The sequence below is a fragment of the Euprymna scolopes genome, chromosome 2 (genome assembly GCF_053919585.1).
Source record: "Euprymna scolopes isolate OS-2025 chromosome 2, ASM5391958v1, whole genome shotgun sequence".
In the NCBI taxonomy this organism is placed as follows: Eukaryota; Metazoa; Mollusca; class Cephalopoda; order Sepiida; family Sepiolidae; genus Euprymna; species Euprymna scolopes.
The window spans coordinates 164,100,535-164,115,534 of record NC_136483.1 but is presented as its reverse complement, the minus strand read 5'-3'; the positions used below and the strand labels follow the sequence as shown (position 1 = coordinate 164,115,534).

The 15,000-nt window shown below is 36.6% G+C and overlaps 1 protein-coding gene and 1 pseudogene across 1 annotated transcript in view; both read left to right on the top strand.

Annotated features, from left to right (window-relative positions):
• LOC145298432 (hydroxymethylglutaryl-CoA synthase 1-like) overlaps nucleotides 1–15,000 on the top strand; it is a 413,120-nt gene that overhangs the window by 170,743 nt on the left and 227,377 nt on the right. The gene's annotated exons all lie outside the window — the stretch shown is intronic.
• LOC145240935 (uncharacterized) lies at nucleotides 8,462–9,826 on the top strand (annotated as a pseudogene).

Sequence of the window (15,000 nt, the reverse complement as noted above, 5' to 3'; positions counted from 1 at the left end):
TAAAAAACATCTCGCTGAACATGTAAACATGAATAGCGTTGACTTTTTACCAAATTATGGATCACGATAAGCGTAATAATTTCGCTTAGTTAATTTATTTTTGTTGTAATAAAACAGGAAAGGCTTATTTAATTAGAATATTTATGAATGTACACAAGTAAGAATTTCTTTATTTTTCTCTGAAAAAAGTTCATATTTAACTTGGTATAAGTTTTTAACCATATTATAAAATTCTTGATAACGTTTGTTTATATACTGACAATTTATTCATTGAAAATAAAGTTAAAACCATTATTTATTAATAATTAAATAGAATTAAAATTTGAAAGACAATGATTATTATAAATTTAAAAAATGCCCCCCCCCCCAATACAAACTTACGTTTTATTTATTTATTGTTTAGGAATGTATGAACGTAAATTTTAGAATTTATTCAACGTTGCAAGCATAAGTAAATGACGACGGGATGAGATGGGATGAGGTGGTTGGGCAGGCCAAAACTGTCTGCTTTTTTTTTTCAACACTGTGCATCCGTTGGTAAACAAATGAAACATTGTTTGAATTTCCCCCCTTTTTTTAAATTATTATTTTGTTCCTGTGTAGAGAACAAGGATATATATATATATATATATATATATATATATATATATATATATATATATATATATATATATATATATATATATATATATATATATATAATATACACATAATTAATATTTAATTATAAACCCCTCTCTTTTTTTAATACACTCCTACTACTTTAAACTCCAACGTCCTCTCCCCACCACTCCCCCTTCTTTTCTAACTCCCCTTTATCTACGATCTTTCCATTTTTATTTGACTTTATAACTTAGTCCATCTATGAATTCTGATGATGCTAGTTGGATTTTTCCTCTCTTTGAGGATTTTCCTCTAGTTGAAACAATTTGTAAACTCATTCTGGACTCACAGTAATAAATTTCCTATATATATATATATATATATATATATATATATATATCCTAATCCCATTACAAAAGAATAATGAAACGAATGGAATTGAAGGAAACAAAAACTCAATTGATGGATAAGATAAACGTGTCGTTTATTTACTGTTGAAAGAATGAATGTTTTAGATATAACACGTGTTCATGTCCGCGCGGGTGTAACCATCGTTTGTAGAGGACTGGTATTGTAGAAGGAAAAAGGAAATGTGTTTTCATTTCACGTTCGGGTCACTATCGTTTGTTCGCGCGTGGGAAGAGAAGTGAGTAATGTAATGGAACGAGAAATGGCAGTCCATCGTGTAGACAAAGAAAAGGATAGCGGGTTGACGTCAGTTAGCAGTCAGCTACGCTGTGGTGTTCTCAAGGACCAGTAGTAGATAGAGAGAGAAAGAGTGAGAATGTGTACGTACGGTCTGTTAGCTTTTTGCCCCGCATAGTAGCAACTGGTGTGAGGCACGCGGTCGGTCCGTAGACCGACCAGCTCGAAAGCTGGTCCTAAAAGGGCTGGAAACAGCCTGTCTCTTCCTTTTATTAGGGGTAGGCTATAGAAACAAAATTTTTCAAATAAATGCCAAAAGTGGCTTATTACCTTCATTTATATGTAAATAGATGGGAACAAGTGATTTTTTTCCAAACGGGTCAAAATTGGAGGGTCGCTGGCCCCAAACGTGATTTCACCACGTCGACGCGTGAAAATGGCCCAAATTTCGCCCCCGAACACACTTAATCACTTATTGAAAGCCACAGGGTGCATTTTTTGACTATAAATGCATTTGTATCATTAAATCTAACATTCCCATAGGCTATCTCACAAGTATAGGGCTTTTTAGGGTATCTCAGAGTCCAAAATGGGTCAAAATTACCCCAAAATTAGCCAAAAATGGTCGGGAATCACGGATTTTCCAAAATGCACCTCCCAAGCCACACAGGGTGCAATTTTTGACCATAAATGGCTCTATATCATTAAATCTAACATTCTCACTGGCTATCCCACCTATATAGGGCTTTTCAAGGTATCTTAAGGGTCCAAAATGGGTCAAATTTACCCAAAAATTAGCCAAAAATGAACGAAAATCACGGATAATCCCCCAAATGCAGGTATTATATCTCATCGGGCTCCTATAAACACTCCTGTATGGCTTTTTACAGTTGGAAGACTGAAATAACCACCCTGTTATCTTATCCATTTTTATTTAGGGTATTTAAAGATCTTTGGGGGATGTAAAAAGGGTAAAAACAATCCAAAAATGACAAAATTACGCTTTACGGTACATAACATATGAATCATTAGTTCATTCATCAATGATACTTTTTAGAAACATCGTAACTTTACTACATCAACTACTCAGAAAGTAATTAATTGTAAATTGAACATTGAATGTCAATAAAATGTTGTCCAAGAAGAGTCTGAATTCATATTGTTCTCATAGTTACCCCAAAATTGATGAAAATGGCCCTCGATTCGCTATTTCTCGATTTGTAACCAATATATTGAATAACTTGATAAAAGGTATGAGTAATTAGCAAAGGAATTATTTTGTTATTTCAAGACACAGCTTCACTTCACATTACTATAAAATCATTCAACAGTAAAATATCAATATAATGCATTAAAGAGCTCGTCAATCACATCATTATTCTCTAGCACAAATACTGGTTTTCGTCTTGTCACGTTCCATGCACCAATGACATTGCACGACAAAAATTGAATTTTCAATGTCTTCTGCTCTTCAATTCGGGAAGGATACTGCCATGTTTTCTTTCTATTGTCGTTGGGAAGTGGAATTTGCTAGAGCTATTTTGATTGACTCTTGGAAATTCCGTGCACCAGTTCGCAGATTGTAAGTGACATGTGGGTGGGTGGCGACCTCGGTACATGGGACAGTGCTACGGATTGTACCCGATCTGTTTAATGAGTAGTTCAAATTGTTTGAGGTATCATGCTCTGGCAATTGGTCACTTATATCCTCCACTTCAAATTGATCATCGTCCAAATCCAAACGATTGTGCAGTTCTTGCTCTGCCAGAAACCGTTCATGTTCCATATCGACGTGGAAAGTGTCAATGAGCCATTTGCGAGAGAGAGACTTTTGATCGACAAAGAATCTTCATTCATGTACATCAAATTCATCAGGATTCACATCTTTTGAAAGTATATTGAGAAGGACATGGTGCTCTCGTTTCCATTTAATCATATTCACACGTCTGGAACTCTTTGCTTTGTAGACATCTTTGTCGTGAATTTTTAGCGATCGATCAAGTTTATGTTTTATCCCAGGTATTGTAACATAACGAACATCACTTCCAAAGGCTTTCTGCCACAATTGTAGTAATCGCAAGGAGAACTGGTGAATATGATTTTTCTGTGTCGTGGTACCATATTTGGCAGCATGATGTTGCACAGCTTGAACACATTCAGCTTCAGTTGGAAGAGAATCAAGCAGAAGATGTCCAATCGTCGTAATTATAATCTTCGTCAATCTGCCCTGCTATACCAGCCATGTTCATTGCATTTTACTAACTGAAAAAGAAAGCAAAGTTCAATCAAATTCACAATTAATGCAATGCAATGTTATCGTGTCTATTTAAAGATGCCATTGCATTGTTACAGAAAGAAAACATTTCCTTATTTGGTAATTTTCCATCTATAACTCAAATTAAGCCCCTTTTTGACAACCTATGTTGATTCTTAGGGACTTTTTGACTCTCTTTGGCTAAATCGGCCATATTTAGCCCCTTTTAAAGGTCCTTATACCCCTCATTAACAGTGCAAAAGTTAGGAGAGTGCCTGCTTCAAGCATTTCCCAACAGTTTCTGCCATGTAGATGTGTCTTTGGGCCCATGGGAGGTGCATTTTGGAAAATCCGTGATTTCCGACCATTTTTGGCTAATTTTGGGGTAATTTTGACCCATTTTGGACTCTGAGATACCCTAAAAAAAGACCTATACTTGTGGGATAGCCAATGGGAATGTTAGATTTAATGATACAAATGCATTTATAGTCAAAAAATGCACCCTGTGGCTTTCAATAAGTGATTAAGTGTGTTCGGGGGCGAAATTTGGGCCATTTTCATGCGTCCACGCGGTGAAATCACGTTTGGGGCCAGCGACCCTCCAATTTTGACCCGTTTTGAACAAAATCACTTGTTCCCATCTATTTACATATAAATGAAGGTAATAAGCCACTTTTGGCATTTATTTGAAAAATTTTGTTTCTATAGCCTACCCCTACTTTTATAGGTGTTTCTGTTGCGTTTTTTGCACATGTGTGTATTTCCTTTGAAAGCGGAAGTGACGTTGTCCATGCGTGCGTGTATGTGAGTACATGTGTGTACGTTAGCGTGTGTGTATATTCGCGCACCTGATATGCATTATTTACACTTTCCTTTGCAAGATTATAGAAAAAATTTCTTACACTGATGTTTACACGTTCATACGTGCAAGAAACATATTGAAATATTACATGCAAAATTTATGCTAAAAATGTTAACTTATTAATAATATGAAATACTTTTTGCAATTATTTAGGTATTTGTGTGTGTGTGTGTGTGTGTGTGTGTGTGTGTGTGTGTGTGTGTGTGTGTGTGTGTGTGTGTGAAAATATTGAATATACAATGCTTAATTAGGGAAAAAAGAGTTATAACGATTTTATAAACACGGACTTTAGAGACTTTTTCGTAATGTTCCTGAAAAAATTAAATAGTTTTTGTTAATTATTACAATTTACTTTTATTTTCATTAAAAAAAAAAAAAAAAAACTAAGCTCATGCGTTTTATTTTAGTACGTAAAACTATAACTTTAGTAAAGGTGGTGTTTGTTTACACAAAATAATAGTTTTTCACTAAGATAAAAAGAAAAATAATAATGGCGTTATTATATTCCGTGATTATTAATTAATAAATACTGAAAAATTCATTAAAATTAGTTTATTTTCTATATTTTGGTTAATGTTTAAGTGAAGGAAGGGGGAAAAATGTTGATACATTTTGGGCATCGGCCATTCATTTTGCATGTAACTAGCAAATTTTATAAATTCAGAGAAATACATCTGATTGGCTGAGAATGTTTCTCCCGTTTCTATTAATTCAAGCGAGCGTATGCGCAGAGAAGCATGCGCAGAAACCGTTTTAAGCATTTTCATTTTGGACGATAAACAGTGGACGTCAAGAGCTACAGTTTCAACAAGACGTTATTAAAATGCGTTGTCCTCGTTAAAAGCATTTGATTGAAAACATAAATCGTAACAATACATGTTTTTGTACAGAGTGGAACGATAAAATTGTCGCCCTACATCTTTATTTTAAAACTTTTATTGAAAAAAAAAACAGTTCAAGTAATAAAGTAGATTATGTAGTAGAGCTGACATCTATTACTTGTAGCCGCCTTAAGCCTCAATCACTGCCTCAATACAGGTCCAGAACTGTGAGCATGCCTTTTCCACAAACGTCGGCGGGGCCTCGCCGGATAGCGGCGATCAAGCAAGCTTTGATGTTGTGGGAGGTCATGTTGGTGATGTTATCGACGTATGACCAAACAAAGTAGTTCAGCTGGTTTATTTCGGTGGGCGGAGGCAACGAGAGAAGAGTACCAAATCGTAGTACTCCTTCCGAAGCCAAGCCTGGGTCTCTTTGAACTTGTGGGCCGACACAGAGCCCTGCTGCGACAGTCAGGGTCTGCCAGTGGCCACCTGATCGCACCAGAGGATCACCACCCTCTTCAACACATCCAGATACCCTTTGGTGTTAACTTTCAAGCCGACTTCGAGAATGTGAGGTGGCATGATGTAGCAATCACTTGAAACCACACCATAAACCATAACCGTTGAAAAAAAAATGACACGCTCGAACTTTATTTTGGGCGCCACGGTATTGCTCGGCCCTAAAATACGTTTAAATATGATATTTTAATTCATACGGATTTCGTATCTATTATATAGCCAATTCCATACCGATTATTAGATTACATACAATACATTGTAGTGATTTCAAAAGTAAAAAGAAAAAGAATCACCTCAACCCCACCCACAATAATTTAGATTCCGCAATTAGAAATCATTTATTGAATAACCCAGAATGTGGGCAGGCATATAAGGACGACTTTTTTTAAATTTTATTCCTAGGTCGATCGAGTAGTCATTTGAAAACTCTCGAATCCGTCTCCATTGCACGCCCCAAACCCTCTCTCTGCAAGCAGAAACGGTTTGCGATTTTAGGCGAATTTAGGAGATACTTTAGATATGATTCCCCACCTCCGTTTTCTCTTTTTCCCCCCGTATAATTATATGCGGGTTGTCATTCCCCATTCGTGATAGTTTCATATTTTTTTAATAATATTCATTATATATATATATATATATATATATATATATTTATATATATATATTATATATATATGGATTAACGTATATATATATAATTATATATATAATATATATATATATGGATTAACGTATATATATATATATAATTATATATATATGGATTAACGTATATATATATATATAATTATATATATATTATATATATATGGATTAACGTATATATATAATTATATATATATATATATATATATATATATATATATATATATATATATATATGGATTAACGTATATATATATATATATATATATATATATATATATATATATATATATATATATATATATATATATATACGTTAATCCATTTTATTTTATCCTTTCCCTTTCCCTCTTCCCTGTATATATATTTCATTATAATTGTAAATAAGTTGTTCTCATTTTCATCATTAATTTTAATTTTTTCCCCATATTTTCTTTTTTTAAAAAAAGATCAAACATGCCCCTGATGAGGATGGCGAAAGACGTGTCTAGGGTCCAAAGGAATTCTTTTTTCTGTCATATATATATATATATATATATATATATATATATATATATATATATATATATATATATATATATATATATAATGTTGCGTGTGTACGTGTGCTCTCTGCTTTCTAGGTGACATAGCTTGGAGATATGCGTACATTTTGAATAACTAGGTTTAAATTATGTCATAAGTTTTAACGACGAAATGGACAGACGTTAGCCCAATTGTGATGTAACCTGACCTTTAAACCGTGACACTTAATCATTTATCTGACACTATCAGCAGTACCGCAACCAGCCTCAACCAAACGAGATGTTACGAAAGGCAGTAGCGAAAGTGTTGTTCGTTTTCTTTGAAAGGCTCAACAAAGCAATAACAACAAACACGGTGTTAGATGTTACTGTTGTCACTACTCTTTTCTCTGACCTCTTTCCTCACGTCAATCAGTTTTGTTATTTTGTGCTTTGACTTTTTTTTCATAAAATTATTTAAGATTTGAACTGAAAAACGAAACAGACTCATTCTCAATTTCTTTCTCTTTAAATGAGTTTTAATCCGTTCAAATGATTTTTACAAACTTCTAAAAGTGATTAGAGTAACTTGCCCAGTTTGCAACCAGCCCTCAATGCACTCACTTTGTGTAACTCTGTCACCAGTGAAGTTTGAAGGGAATAAGTTCGTTGGTGGCCTCCATTGATTTAACTCTAACATCATTTTTCACTTCCGGTTCACCATTGGTGCATATGCTTGGCACAAGTTGATCTGAAGTTCTGGTTGCACAAAAACATCACTCAGCAAAATGACGGTGAGTTTTTGACAATATCATTTTTACTCATGCTTATGTTGCTTTCTGCCTGTACATCAACTCATCCTGTTCATGGAATGTTAGGAGTGTTATTTATTCATGTGAATTATATTCTTGGCAGTAAATAGCCACAGAAAGGCAGTGGTTGCACTTAGGGCATGACTGGAATCAATATTGCCCACTTGCAACCAATGTGGTTGCAGGGAGGGCAGAAGAAAATATTGCATGTCCTTTGTGCAACCAAAAGCCAGCTCGTAGTCGTTTCGTAGACTCTAGTAAGTTGTTCCTGTCCCAAGAGCTCAGAAACATTATAATATAGATCTAGATCTACCTGTATGGCAGAATTCAAATCTGCACAAGACAGGCACCCTCTTACTCACTGAGGGAGAGAGAGAGAGAGTGAGAGAGAGAGAGTGAGAGAGAGAGAGAGAGAGAGAGAGAGAGAGAGAGAGAGAGAGAGAGAGAGAGAGAGAGAGAGAGAGAGAGAGTGGTATGTGTGCGTGTGTGTGCATATATGGTGAGTGTGTGGGTGTATGTGTGCGTGTGTGTGTGGGTTCCTGTGTGTGTCTGTGTGTCTGTTTGTCCCTGTGTGTATGTAGCTCTATCTGTGTGGGTGTCTTTGTGTGTGTGTCTGTATGTATGTCTGTGTGTTGTTTCTGTGTTTGTGTATGTGTGTGTGTGTATGTCTGTGTGTTGTGTGTGTGTGTGTGTGTGTGTGTGTGTGTGTGTGTGTGTGTGTGTGTGTGTGTGTGTGTGTGTGTGTGTGCAAAAAAGATTTATTTTTTTCTCTCCTCTGTTTGTTTAGGTCTACAATGAAGCCAAAGTGGACCCAAGAAAACTTGCAGAATGCCCTTCAAGCAGTGAGCAATGGCATGTCAAAGAGGGAGGCAGCGTCTACTTTCAACATTCCATGGGGAACATTTGCCTGTAAAATAACTGGCAAAAGAAAGATGGACACCACAGCACCCCAGACTTATCTCATACTCCAAGAAGAGGGAGAAATCGTCAAGTTCATCAAAGACTCATCACATAGAGGCTTTGGACAAACAAAACAGGAGCTAACGTTGACAGTCCAAAGCATGCTGAACGCAAGGGGGCGAACAACAAAATGGCCAGCCAACATGCCATCTGAAAAGTGGTACCGTTTGTTCAAGAAAAGGCATCCGGAAGTAGTTCTGCGTACTCCTCAAAAACTTGGAAAGCAAAGAGCTCTTGTCAGAAAATCATCCATAATGAAGTGGTTTGCTGATTTCCAAGCCACCATCACTGACATTGATGCCAGTATTTTGTTAGATCCATCAAGGATCTATAACTGTGATGAGTCTGACTTCAGTTTAGACGCTTCCTCTGGGAAAGTTCTGTCTTTTGTGGGGGACAAAATTTGTTTATCAAGTTGGCAGTGAACAAAAGACAATGATTACCGTTCTTGTATGCTGCAGTGCAAGTGGACACTTTGTGTACCCAATGATGATCCTGGCACACAGTTCAGGGGATTCAGTCCACAGGAAGTGTTTGACGATTCATTCATCACAAAGTCCAAAAATGGATGGACAAATCAGTCCATCTTCCTGGACTGGTTGCAACAGGTCTTCCACCCCCAAACAGCCCATGTGAAGCGGCCCATCCTCCTTCTGGTCGATGGACGTATCAGTCACCAGTCCATTGAAGCAGCGACTTTTTGCAAGGACAATAGCATCATCCTGTATGCCCTACCTCCACATGCATCCCACCTTATGCAGCCATTGGATGTTGGGGTTTTCAAGACAATGAAAGTGGAATGGCGGTAATCTGTCAAAAAACAAAATGAACTAGAAATTTTCACCAAGCGCACATTCGCACTTGTTTTCAAAGAGGCATATGAAACCACTATCAAGCGAGATCTGGCCCCACAAGCTTTCAGGAACAGTGGCATATATCCACTGGATCCAAAAAACATTGAGTGGCAGAAGATATTGCCAGACATCACAGCAGAGGATCAAACCAGTGCTTCAGTTCCACAATTTGCTGCTGTGTCATCTTCATCATCAGTGCCAGCACCTGCATTGCCAGCGCCAGCATCGTCTTCACCATCTTCCCTACCAATGCCAACACCTGCACCAGCAGCAGCATCTTCATCATCAGCGCCTGCATCGTCTTCATCATCAGTGGCAGCACCTGTATTGCCAGCTCCTGCATAATCTTCATCATCTTTCTTGCCGATGCCAACAGGAACATCATCTTCATTGTCAGTTCCAGCACCCAACCCCACAGCAAGCACAAGTGCATGTTCTGCTGAAAGATCAAATTTGTCTTCAATTGGCGAAACAACATTGAACTTGTATTTAAAAAGACTTGATTGCCCAGACAGCCTCTTTTCCTTGTGGAAGCAAAACCATTCGGTCATTGTGAGCCACTCTGTTCATGTGAGCCACATGGAATCCTCAGAGTCAAACCACCCATCAGTTACTGTGCCAACCATCAAAAAAGGCACCGTGAAGCAGAAAGTACAACAGTTGCCTTCATTGATAAGTGGAAACAAGTTCATTGAACACTTGAAGACCAAAGACAGGATGGAAAAAGAGGAAAGGGAAAGAAAGGAAAAACGAAAACTGGATATGGAAAGGAATAGACAGGAAAAAGCAAAAGAAAATGAAGAAAAGAAAAAGAGAAGAACTTGCTAAACTGAGACTTGAGCGAAAGAAAGAGAAAGAAGTGGAAATTCAAAGACGAAAGGAAAGCAGGAAGAGGCAGATGGAGGCAAAAAGAGCTCAAGAACGAAATGTGGATCGAACCAAGAAAAGAAAAGTCATGAGAAAGAAGGTCATTGAAGAGAGTGACACTAGTGCAGATGAATCTGAAATGGTTTTAGATGACAATTCAGACTTCGACTTCGTTGATGAAGGTTTTGACAACCTTTTGGAAGATGACACTTTCGAAATAGAGAAAGTAATCACAGAGGCAGAATGCATGGACATTGTCGTTGACGAATCAACAACCAAAAGCCAAGTACGTCCAAGGATGGAATACTGTTGCCATATCTGGGCAGGAGCTGCAAAAAACAGCCTATCCTGCCTTGACAGAGTACAAAATAGACTTCGTGGCTTAGTGGGGGATGCCCTTTTCTTTACCCTGCAACCTCTCTCCCACAGAAGAGACGTTGCGAGCCCATCCTTGTTTTATCGTTATTCCCATGGCAGGTGCTCGTCTGAACTCCAATCTCTGGTCCCCCCCCTCGCTAATCTTTCACGAAAAACACCCGTCTAGCCGAATCCACTGTGAAAAATTTCCCCCACTCTTTATCTGTGCTAGATCAAAACGTGGATTCCATGAACAAAGCTTCTTTCTTAGAACTGCACGCCTGTGGAATTCTGTTCTGTCTGCCTGCTTCCCACCGGACTACAACTTGGATGTGTTCAAGTCCAATGTTAACAAATTCCTAATGAACCGCCCCCTTAAGTAAACACTTCATCAAATCTCCACACTAACGTAATGTACTTGCAATAACCCTTATCCCTGAGTGGCTTCCGGGCCTTGATAAGTGGTGATCACCGTGTAAAAAAAAACAAAAAAAAAAACACTGGAAACAAGAAAATAACTTGCGACAGATCACTTTGGGAAGCATTCTCTGTACAAACTGGAACTGGAAGCGAACATGTCTAGACCCTAAATTTGATGCATACAATACAATCCTGTTCCTTTTTGTCTTCAGCCCGGTTACATTCTGAACGATAGGTCTAGCCTCAGCAGCTGGCTACTTTCTATTTGGGGATTTAAATTCAAAATATACAATTTTGTTGAACACAACAGCTGTGTTTCAATATATTTCAAGCTTGTATCCAGATGTCTTGTATATTTTTTGGGGTCATTGGCCCATGTTGTTGCACTGTAGGCACACACGTGGTTGCAACCAGGGCACGTGGTTGCAGGGTGGGTCGCTAAGTGGTTGCTGTCAGGGCAAGTGTTTGTAAAAGAAGCATCTCTCTGACAAGTCATTTTGCTTCTTAAATCCTTACTAATGTTGTGTGAGTCTCTGCTGGCCCCAGCATGCCCTCAGTGAAACCATTTTGCCCTGGTGCAACCACTTGGAAATATTTTAATGGACCACACGGAGATACAATTTAGACTTTTTTGCTCGTGGTTGCCAGTGGGCGTGTTACTCTATATTATTTTTTTATTCACTAGGAGTAGTCACGCAGGCCATCATCAAAGATTTGTCTTTGAGAACAACTTGTGGTGTTCTCTGGAGTCTGAGTGACAAAAAGTCTTTCCAGATTTCCATTACTCTTCACTTCTTTTGATAACCTTTGCAAAAGAATTTGCATTATTGCAACAACCGCTTACCATTGATTTCTCGTTAGCAACGACCATTGGTCGCCACTGAAATTTGGGTGGTAATAAGTCTCCCCAAGGTCCCGATCCTCTTTGCATTCATCCAGCGGAGGTTTGGCTAGTACTCGTTCTCCTCGGTCTTTCCATCCTCCTTGACCCTCCTTACTTATTTGGTGTGGTGCTAGTTTATGGTTACACACACTTGCACACATACTTGCACACACACACACACACACACACACACACACACACACACACACACACACACACACACACACACACAGGGGTGGCCGGAACGCAGGGACACATGAGAGTACCTTACCATTATACAGTTCCAGTTTTCATGATTCCATGTGATGTTCCTTTGTGTTTTGCATCTGTAGCCGTTTCTGTGTCCAGTTTGTGTCTGAAGTTCATGCCTGGTGTTAGTCTCCACATTCAAGGGTTTTAATATTTCTGCAGTTTTCATTATTGGTATCCGTTGTATCTTCTCAGCCATCCCTCTGATTCCAATCTCTCCCATTCTTTTTTCAACCTTTGCAATGAGTAATTTATGTATTTATTTTATTTCTTGACTGTTATCCTCATCTAACTGTTGTTTCACTACGTTTCGGAGCCAGTGGCACAGTGGATAGAGGCGTTGAATCTCTACGGTCCGGGTGAGCATTGTTTGAAGATAGCAGTTTCAATCCTACCTAAAGCCGGCCAGAGGATTAGTTGGCCAAAACGTGGTGAGACAACAACAACTATGGAAGGCAGTAATTACTGAGGATACAGTTTAAGAGACTCAGCATTCCTGTCCCGTCATGGTTAACCACTTGAAGAAGGCCAGAAGAATGATTCGCCGAAACATGGTGAAGCAACAACAACTATGAAGTTGAGGATAACAGTCCGCAAATAAAATAAATAAATATTTGTAAAAGTGATATTAATCTATTGCAAAAATATTTTTTTATGTAAATTGCTCTAGACAGAGTGTGAAGTCACTTGATGTAAGGGAACTAAAAAATAACTCTACTTCAAGATCAAAAGCCGGTCAACAATAAGTGTGAGATGGATAGATTCATTCCGACACAGAAAACAGCAATTCTTTACCCTTTGTCAGGAGCATCACTTCTGAAATGTGAAGACTAAAATGACAAAATAAAGGCAGCAAGACTTACAAGGTTTCCAAAAGTAAACCTAAGGTCCACTTTCTACTTTCCTGGAAAATATGGTGGCTTCTAAAAGATATATTAATTAATTAATTATTGCAAAAAAAAAAATTGTTTATGGAAATCGCTCTAGACAGAGCCTGAAGCCACTTGATGTAAAGAAGCTGAAAAATTTCTACTCCAAGATCAAAATTGGCCAATGATATAGATATATTCCGACCAGGAAAACAGCAATGTTTTCCCCCTTTGTCAGAAACTTCTGGAATGTGAAGACTAAAATGATAAAATAAGGAAATCAAGAGTTACAAGGTCCACTGCCTACTCTCCCGGAAAATATGGTGGGTGGTGTATAATTTCCCAGATAATATTTTTTATAGGAGATCTTAATTATTTGTGTAGCATGAATTCTGGCGTTCTTCTTCAGGATGACTCTAGAGCAATGGTTTCTATTTTTCATTTAATGTAAAATATATAAACATTTGTTTAACCCCCCCCCCCCAAAAAAAAAAACTCGTCTATCTACACGAAAGTTTATGTAAGGAATTTGAATGCTTACTGAAGAGAGTTTGAATGTCTATTAGGAAGAATTGTAAAGCATAAAGATTTTTAAAGCATAAAGAATTAATAATTTGAAAAAAAAAAAAAGTTTATATTTCATGTAAGAAATCTTAAATCCTTTATAATTCCAACGAAAAAAGAAATATCACTGAACAAAGGATAAAACGTTTTTGCATTTGAAAATCCACGTACGACGTGCCTTCAATAAGTTTCCAGACTTTTTTTCGCATGGGCACTTTTTTTTTTTTTTGATAGTGCCCGTATTACAGCCTAAAATTGTGTTCTTCTATAACACGCTCTATGTCCTATTTTGGTTGTATTGAGCTTTTTATTCGGTTGGGATTACTATATAAATATTCATATTTAATAGCAGAAACCGTGGAAATTCCACGGTAGTTGAAAATGTTTAAAACTCATTATAAATAAAATGAATAAAAAATAAAAACAAATAACGACGAATTTAAAACAATTTTTAGAAATTTTTTTAAAAAACCTTTTAAAGCTAAAAAGAATTGATAAAAAATTAGATTTTTTCAATGAAAATTCAACACACAACACATTGATTTTTTTTTTCTTAATTTTTTTAATATAAATTTTAAAGGAACAGATGTCAATTCACTTGCACATTTTTTTTTTAATTTTAAAAAGAATCTATAAAAAAAAAGCAAACTTACTGTCTTCTTTTAATATGACGTTTTTTAAATTATAAAATAAAATAGCCAATTTTAAACCGTAAACAAACAGCCATGTTTTTTTTAATTTTTGGAGAGAAAATGGTTTTAATGATTTTTAATTGATAAAGTGCGACTATAAAGGGAGCTAATTCGTTTCTTATTGTTTGCGATGGCGATAGGTTTTTTTTTGTTTTTTTTGTGACACCAGACGACGGACAAGTAAATTAATATTTAGATATTCGCTTGAACTTTACAGATTTACAGATATGCTTGTAAACTTAATTTTTACTTCTTCATTTCATATACATACATATATATATATATATATATATATATATATAAATTTTTTAATAAAAAAATAATTATTTATAATTATTTCGCCCCTTTAAAAAGTAATTCTTAAAAGTTGAGCACTCTCTGGGAAATGGTCGGTTGGCCTTGAAGAAATACGAAAGAAATATTGACCATAGTTAACGCCTTATACAGCCTAACATCACAAGTGTATTTCAGAAGTTTTATTGCCACACAAGGAGAAAGGCCCAGCGTATAAAATAAACAGTTGCTTCTTTGATATAACAGGGGCGTGTTTGAAATTAATGTTTATGTTTAGAGCACAATTGAACGATTATACTGGCATTTTTCATTTTAAACTAAAAT